The 6,342-nt window shown below is 49.0% G+C and overlaps 1 protein-coding gene across 1 annotated transcript in view; it reads right to left on the bottom strand.

Annotated features, from left to right (window-relative positions):
- The window catches only part of LOC142589874 (uncharacterized), a 75,714-nt gene extending 72,114 nt beyond the window's left edge, over nucleotides 1-3,600 (bottom strand). The window contains exon 1 of the mRNA XM_075701522.1: nucleotides 2,987-3,600. The gene's annotated coding sequence lies outside the window, so the exon portion shown is untranslated. The remainder of the gene's footprint in view (nucleotides 1-2,986) is intronic.
- Nucleotides 3,601-6,342: the final 2,742 nt, after the last annotated feature.

Here is a 6,342-nt window from a genome sequence, read left to right on the forward strand (position 1 = left end):
TGCACGGCGTTCCTCATGAAATTGAAATATATATATATATATATATATATATATATATATATATATATATATATATATATATATATATATATATACGGACCGGCGTTCAGATTGTCCCTCACGCACTTTATAACGCGGTTTTAAACAGATATCCGTTTGATACAACTTTCCGGATAATAGGTACAGGCGTGTGGAAACGCTTCCAGATTTTAGTAGCCATTTCACTGGAAAATCAGTTACACAAGTTACACGAAACGCCGTTCCGTACATTTTGCAGCCTATACGTGAAACGCAGTTCCGTTGTGGTGTAACTAGAGTCTATGACAGCCTAAGGGAGGAGGAGGAGGAAACAAAGAGAGAAGGCAGGGGTGCTAAACAGAAATGCGTCTGGTTGGCTACCCTACTGTGGGGGACGGGAAAGAAGGAATAGAAAGAGAAAAGAACATGACATCTTAAGAATTAAATTACAAAGAAGCTTCGCCCATAATAACGCAGTACGCCCTACTCTTCACATCTGAAATAAGGATGAAGCAGCTGGAACCCGCCCACATGCTCAATGACCTTGGTCGGCTAATGTAAATGCTAGCCTTATTAGAAAACAGAAGCTAGCTGTTTAAAGCTAAAATATTACTTTTAGTTAGACAGTGACATCATGATCTCCCATAAAACGTGGCTAGACTTTCAGGTTTCATCCTGAAACAAGTGACACAATGACAGATCTGTACGGAGGAAAAAAAAAACAACAACAAACAAACAAATAAAAAACGGCGTGTTTCAAACGCGCGAGACCACTTGACGTCAGGTAAATGAGTGAATCTAATTGGCCGGCGCGTCTACGAAAATTTCGTTTTAGTTGGACAGTGTACGTAATAACCTTGTAATTCTTAGGTTGTCACCATCTATACAAGTGGGAAAATACTCGCAAAAAGAAAAAAAGAAAACGTTCCACTCATTAGCCGGCACCAAAAGCGGGAGGAGATTACTACAAGAGCGTCTACACACAGCCCGCAGTCTCCCGGCCTCCACGGAGATCTAGGGAACGCCCGTAGTCCAACCAAGGAGATCTTCTCCCTCCGCGCCGCCCTTCCTTATCTCGTCTCGATATCTCCCTAGCGCACGCAACGGCTCGGCGCGTGCCTTGAAAAACATCTCTCGCCGAGCTCCAAAAAAGAAAGAGAGCTCCATATATGCGGGCGATCGCGCATGTGTGTATTTGCTATGCGGAACCGAGAAGCACAGCGGCTGCAGAGATGGCGGTGTCGCGTCTGACGGTGACCTTCCCGCGGGCGAGACACGTCGGCGAAGACATGCGACGAAAAGAAATAGGCCTAAAAATCGGTCTGGTCGAAGATAAACCGGAATCGCGTGCCTTTTTTTTTTTTTTCAAGGTGTGCATTGCTGTCGCATGCAGTGCAAAGCGCAGTGCACAGTGTCACTAGTGTGCACCACGATGCATGGATATATATATATATATATATATATATATATATATATATATATATATATATATATATATATGATCCTCTCGTTGCAAGCGCGATCGGTGTACAAGATCTGGGGCTTGTCGCGATGCATGTTTCTTACCGTGTCGCATCTACGACGAGCGATAGTGACGGCCGCCTGCTGTGCCTATAGAAATGGTTTAGACTGCCTACAGGAAGCCTGTAAGAAGCCCTGCTTTTAGAGTCGGTATACTACTTAGAGAGACAGTCTGGATACGTATGCCCCTTTCGCTTTCTGTGGGCTATTGTCTATGGACCAGTTCGTTCTACAAGAAATTATAGTGAGAGCGTTGTACCCGTTTGTTAACTGTTTAGACAGTCTTAGGGAAGTCAGTAGACGCCTTCTTGTGGAACTAACAGACTATTTACGAGAAGTTTGGGGTCTAATGACCTTTCACAATTTGTGGACTGTTGTGAACGAGGTCGCTCTGCGATGTGATTTCTGCGAAATGATAGTGACAGCGCCTTAGAAGTTGTGTAGAGAATCTACAGGAAGTCTGTCCACGCACTGTAGTAGAATTGATAGGCTATTTGAAGGCAGCCTGTGACCTTACGGCCTTTCACTTTAGGACTGTTGTTTGTAGACCATGTAGTTATGCAAGGAATGACACAGTAACAGTGCTAGACACGATGAAACTGCTTAGAAGGTCTACAAGATGTCTTCAGACGGCCCAGTATTGAATAGATAGGCTCTTCACAGACATTAGCATGACTTGTTGGGCTAGTTGGTATGTGCTACTTAAAGTGAATTACCTACCGTCGGTTTTTCTTCCTCTGATGCTGCGCGTCTAATTCACTTCAAGTATTCACAGGCAGCCTGTGGTTTCATGGCCTTTAACGTGTTGCCCCTGTCTGTAGACTTCAAGTTAGCGGGATAAGTACAAGGACCAGGGCTTGCTTACATATCCAGTACCGCAGTGCTGACTGCGATACTGGTTGTACTGGAAAACTGACAGTTTTACCCATGCAAATCTTAAGATGTAGGAAGTCAATGGACCTTCCTGAATAACGTCTATAAACGTCTTACGAAGAGCCTGCGAACTTATGGGCTTACCCTCCTTGTGGACTATCGTCTATCAATTGTCTAATAACTCTCCGGAAGTCTACGAAAGTCAATATACATTTATGCACGAAAGGACAAGCCTGGGTGAAAGAACAGTACTCTAGAGATTTCTACAGGCTATCTATCAACTGCACAAAACGCGTTTATAGAAGTGTAAGAAACATGCGACCAGGCTTAGCACTTGGGGTTGAGGTCGGACAATTAACTTGACGAGACGTTGCGTGCGATTCCTTATGCCATTTTCACCGTAACGCTTTTTCCTGGCTGTATTCTTCAAGATCATGTACCTAACTGCGAGCACCTTTTTCGCTGGTAATCTAGTTATTGCTGGCAGCTATATATATAGGTTCCATTTAGGTTGAACGTAGCTGTAAAAATGTGCAGCCTTTCACATTACCGTGACAAGGTTTGAAGCACTCACCTGAATTCGCAGGCAGCCAACAGCCAGAAGCAGGAGAGAAGCTCTTCCTGATATGCAAGATCTTTTTGCGGGTACGGATTAGAGAAGTCGCAGAAAGTACTCCAACGTCACGAATTCCAAACGTTGACCCACTCCTCACTTAATAAGCAGCTGGACTTCTCCCTCTCTCTGTCTTTTCTCGTGCACTTTTCGACGACGTCCGGAGAATCCAGGACCGTCGGAGGTCGGTCACTGCCGTCTTGCAAGATGTAGATCCCCGGGCCACTTGGGCACAGACGATACCACACCTCCCGTATAAAACTCGCCGAAAGAACAACTAGAGATGCTCAGTCTCGCAGTTCCGTCTCGCGCACAACGGTTGCACTGCCTCACTCCTACATTCGTTGCTATAGCGTCCGCATCACCATCAACAGCGTCATCGTCATCATCCTGAAGACGTCGCTACTGGTGAAGAGGCGAGGTGCCCGCAGCTCGCTCCTCGCGAACTTGCTGCTTCGTCGCGCGCGCTCGCGAAACGGGAGCAGACAGATCCGGCGGGAACTTCGGCGACGAAGACGTTCGACGGCGATTCCGCCACCACTTACCACCAACCGCCGCGGCCAGCGCTACGCACCCCACTCTCTCCCCGAGGAGAAAGCTCCGTTTTTGCTCTCGCTTCGCCCGCCAGCGACGCGTGGTTTGACTTCTTGCCACCTTCTCTCCTCCTCCTTTCCGCCGACCAGACCAGGTGGGAGGCGAGGGGGTTCCCGCGTGTTCCACTCTCGTCGGAAAGAACGGCGGCCGAGAAAGAAATGTAGCAGCAAGCGAACGAAAGTGCTCGAAAGGAGATTTCTAGAGGAGGGAAAAAAAAGGGTAAAGGGCGCGCAGTAGTATAACTGTCCCTTTCTCTTCCTTGCAGCAACGTATAATGTACAGCTGCACCAACTGTTGCTCTTCGGAGCGACGCGGGAAGGAGTGAGAGGGTGAGGTGCACATCTCAGGGCCGACCGACTATACCACTGACAATTCGACGCCGCGACCGCGGACGAGCGACAGCAGCTCGACGTTAGAAGCGGCGGCGTCGAGCTGGCAGCAAACGCACACGGCTTTCGCGAGCGAGTAACTAGAGAGGGAGTAACCCTGTCGTCGGCCCAGATATTTCTTTTGGCATAGCCGGCCTGCACGTATGTACGTAGTGCACGCGGCCCTGCTGCTGCTGCTGACTTGCTCGCCCCTGAAATACGCGATTGCTTCACGCGCTCACGCTCGCTTCGTATACGCGTGGTCGCCGTCGTTGTGGCACGGTCGCTGAGCGAGTGGCAAGTGCTACCTGCTGACCGGATGTGGGGATGCGGGTCCTTGCAGCGGTGTAAAACGTATATACATATCACTTCTCAAATCTTGTTGCACACGCTTAGCCTTTCTCTAGGTGAGCGAGTGAGCGGAACACTTTTTTTTTTTTGCAAATGTGTTCCACGTAGTCGGTGGAACCTAAGTGAAACGAGATGAAGATTTGCCACTTGGTGAAACTTATGTGCTACGTTATTCGGAGCGTTGTGCTGTAATAACAGTGGTACGAAGCTCGACCGAATGGAATTAGAGCCGGCGCTCAACATTTTTTGCAATGTGTTCCTTGGTAGAGCCTATTTGGAGGGAAAACAAGAGGGGAAAGGCCGAGAGGTTAACCAGATGAAGTGTCCGGTTTGCTACCCTGCACAGGCGGATGAGGTAAGGTGCAGCACAGATAAGGAAACGAGAGATTACTTGGAGTGAAATGAAAAGCGCGTATTGTCTGTACCACACTGTCGGCGGTTTTATACGTTTGAGAAGTTGTAGATAGCCCCCTCGGGCGCTCTTGGCGGCTTGTCGCCGGTTCGTCCGACCACCTTGTCGATTGGCGGTCTCCCAGCTTCGCCCTTGGAAGAGCGCGCTATACGAGAGCGTTTTATTTATTTGTCAGCCTGGCGGTCATGACGGGCGCGCGTCTTGGAACGAGGCACATTTTTAAAGCGAACGCTTTACTGGCTGCGAACTTGCGATTTCGCCGTGGCGGTGCTCCGAGGAGGCACATGACGTCGCATCGCGTTCCTCGTCGTTGCGTTCGCCTCCGCTCGCTTCTCCAGCTGCGTCGCATGCCCGATAACATGTCAGAGGATTGAAAAGGAGAGCTCGCGTGCGCCGCAACCGTAGTTGAGGCGGCCCTATGGACGGCGACAATTCTGATAAGCAGAAGGAGGCCTGGAATCGACATCGGAACGAGAAGAAGAGGAAACGAATCGCCCAGGAAACAGACGAACAGCGCGCCGAACGACTGGCTAAACGCCGAAATACAGCAAGACAACCAGACTGACCTGGACTTGCAACCAAGATTAACCAAGGCTAACCATGCTATGTCTTAGCTTTCGCTACGTATATCCTGGCATAGCCGAGCTAAGCCACTGCCAGTTTTTTTCTAGAGACGCGTATAGCTTCGTCGTCTTGGACGGTCTTCGCTCATTCGCGCATTTCTGGCTAATAGGCACTTGTCTGGCAGCGGAGTTGACGACGATTTGGTCTGGTTGGACAAGAAAGCTCGCTCGGAATCGATGCCGAAGTTCGTGTGTGTGCGCGTGCCAGTGCGGAGAACGTTTATTTCAAAAGGCGGCGGAGAATTGGCGTCTTACTGGCACGTGCGTCGATGGCTGCCGTTGTCGGAACGGGGTTTTGTTCTTGGGACTGGCCCTGGTAACAAAAGGCTCACGTTCACTCACGTTTGGAGTGAGAGGGGTTTTTTTGGAACGCGCTGTCTCGGTTGGGCCAGAAAAGCTCGTTCGAGATGCTGGAAGTCTTGTATGTATAACGCGGCTTCCGTTCGCAAGATGGAGAGAGTTTTCTGAGTTGTATAGCAAGTGGTGCTCTGTCACATCGTGGCCGTGGATGACGTCTTGGAACGTATACAGGAAGGCTGTTACGTTGAACGCCGTCTTGGATGCCTACTGGGAAATTTCCTGAAGCCAGTGTTAGAAAGAGACGTTCATAATCAAACGAGATACCTCGTTCGGCAAAGCAGGCTGCGTTGAAGGTACATGCTTACGTACAAATTTTTCTGCGCTCGTTTGTTCGCGTAGTGGAGAGAGAGATAGCAAGAATAAGAAATGTAAGGAGGTCACCCAGGTGAGCGTCCCGTTTGCTGCCCTACACTGGGAGTGAGGGAAAGAAGGAATAAAAAGAGGAAAGGCTGCGGAGAGCGGTATGTTAACGACAGGCTTTATGCAACAAAAAATTACGTGTGGCAGTTGCGCTACGAATTGTTTGCGAGGGATTTATGTAACCGTACTTAATGTTGATTTTTTGTCGTACATGATTTTACTCCTCTGCGCCCAATACTGCATGGTCAC

Source organism: Dermacentor variabilis, chromosome 8, assembly GCF_050947875.1.
Source record: "Dermacentor variabilis isolate Ectoservices chromosome 8, ASM5094787v1, whole genome shotgun sequence".
Lineage (NCBI taxonomy): Eukaryota > Metazoa > Arthropoda > Arachnida > Ixodida > Ixodidae > Dermacentor > Dermacentor variabilis.